This window comes from Trichosurus vulpecula, unplaced genomic scaffold, assembly GCF_011100635.1.
Source record: "Trichosurus vulpecula isolate mTriVul1 unplaced genomic scaffold, mTriVul1.pri scaffold_233_arrow_ctg1, whole genome shotgun sequence".
NCBI classification, from domain to species: Eukaryota; Metazoa; Chordata; class Mammalia; order Diprotodontia; family Phalangeridae; genus Trichosurus; species Trichosurus vulpecula.
The window spans coordinates 1-2,082 of NW_023494518.1; the positions used below are offsets into that span (position 1 = coordinate 1).

The window sequence follows — 2,082 nt, forward strand, 5'->3', positions numbered from 1 at the left end:
TGGTGAATTATTTTTACGCATTGCTATACTTAAGAGATTACAAGTACTGTGAATTGCCTTGATGAAAAAGAGTATGTAGTCACACCAGTGAAATCACTGATCATCCTAAGGATCAGAGTGTACAGGGAATGTTACCTTCACTTCATTTTTTCAGGAGGAATAGAAAATAACTAAAATGGTTAAAATACTTTTTCTATTTTTGTTTTCTTTTTTACCCCATCTCTATAATGTTTACATCCAATAGAAGCCAAAGTGAATGATGTGGTTCCCTGGGTGTTGGACACAATTTTAAATAAGCACATTATCAGCCCTGTCCCCCATGTGAGGCAGGCTGCCTGCCTCTGGCTCCTTTCTCTAGTGAAGAAGCTGAGTAGTCATAAAGAAATCAAGGTAAGCAGCATTATCCATCATTGTGAGCTAGAAAAATGAGCAACTTTATTGAAACCCAAATGTGATATTTCTAATTTAGAGGTATACAGATGGGTCACAATGTTTCATTTTAAGACAAAATAGGAATTGAGATAGAGGCCATTAATAAATCACAGTAGACCATGTCAGAAGATGGACTTGAAGAAAGGAAGGGAAAGGTACCTTGAAGGTACAGTTATATTCGAAGAAGATCATGAGGAAGAAGGATTAGGCAGAGTTAGGGATAGGAAGAAATTTTAAAGAAAGAAAGAAATGCAGGATAGTACAATGACAGGATGAACCGTTATCTAAGTAGTATCTGGCCCTACAGTCTTGCACATCAGTTTAATTAGAGGTTGCTTCAAGGATGTAAGTCTAGATTGGCCAGTACTAAGATATTGGCGTTGTCCTAAATCATCCCCAATCTTGAGAACTAGGAATAGTATTTGAGTGAAGGTTTATGTACCAGCAAGTAAAGTCGACTTTTTTCTTCCAGTCTCATCTCAAGGAGATTCAAAGTGCATTTGTTTCAATTCTGTCAGATAATGATGGTAAGTAGTTGGTAAATATAGGCTTTCATTCATTCTTATTTAAAGAATTATTTTGTAATTCATATTTTTTTCCCAAAGTCAAAATAGAATTTGAAGAGGAAAAGAAAATTATTTTTATCTGTATTTCTAAAGAGCAGATAGAGTAAAAATATCTAATACACTGATACCAAAGAAAGCTGTTTGTAGAAAAATAACTTTTTCTATAAAACTTGATCTTTTAGAAGGGTTAGAGAAGTTGTTTCAAAATGGTTAGTTTTTAAATTGAAAATTCAGTCATCACCCTTGCACTTAAAGTGGAAATTTAAACTTTGATTTTTGTTTTTATTATTTACTTTATAATTTTAATGGCCTTTGTCTTTTATTCTGCAAATGTGTTTTTACAAGAAAATGAGAGAGGAAAGGGAATACATAATGTTTCTCTTGATCTTTATGAATATTTTCTTTTATATTTTATATAATTTTATATTACTTTTTCATTAATTTTCCTTAAATTAATTTTTATATGGAAATGTTCAAGTCTAGTTAAGTTGGGTGAAAATCTTAATTTAATTTCCTTAGGATATAGATATTTGTTTCTGAGTGTAATGATTTGGTTTTTATGTAATACACATATGTTCATCTCAATGTTATCTTCAATTCTGAGCTTCCAGAGAGACTGTATATGTAGTACTCATTTAAAATATCCAGTATAAATCATATACACTAATCAGGCAAACAAATGCTTTTTAATGACAATGAACCCAATTATGTTGTAGTACTATCTATTCATATATACTGTATGACTGGTTATCAGCTTATTTAAATAAAATTTTAACTTCTTACATAAATTTAATGTACTATGAATATCTATAAAATAACATTGCTCTGTCCAAATTTTTTGTAGAACTCAGCCAGGATGTTGCTTCAAAAGGCCTTGGTTTGGTTTATGAACTGGGCAGTGAACAAGATCAACAGGAACTGGTGTCCACGCTTGTCGACACATTGATGACTGGGAAAAGGTGAAGTAAACTTGTGTTTCAAAATGAGTACAAAGGAGATGTTAGCATGTATATGCTATAATGTAATAGGCTCAGCATGAGAAAGACCTATGGCTTAAGTCCTGCTTGTGACACTTACTGACTGG

At 32.2% G+C, this 2,082-nt stretch overlaps 1 long non-coding RNA gene across 1 annotated transcript; it reads left to right on the forward strand.

Annotated features, from left to right (window-relative positions):
- Positions 1 to 249: 249 nt before the first annotated feature.
- Positions 250 to 1,960, forward strand: LOC118833325. Its single transcript, XR_005009312.1, has 3 exons — positions 250 to 390; positions 905 to 959; positions 1,843 to 1,960. It is a non-coding gene; the product is annotated as an uncharacterized LOC118833325 (long non-coding RNA).
- The last annotated feature ends 122 nt before the right edge of the window (positions 1,961 to 2,082 follow it).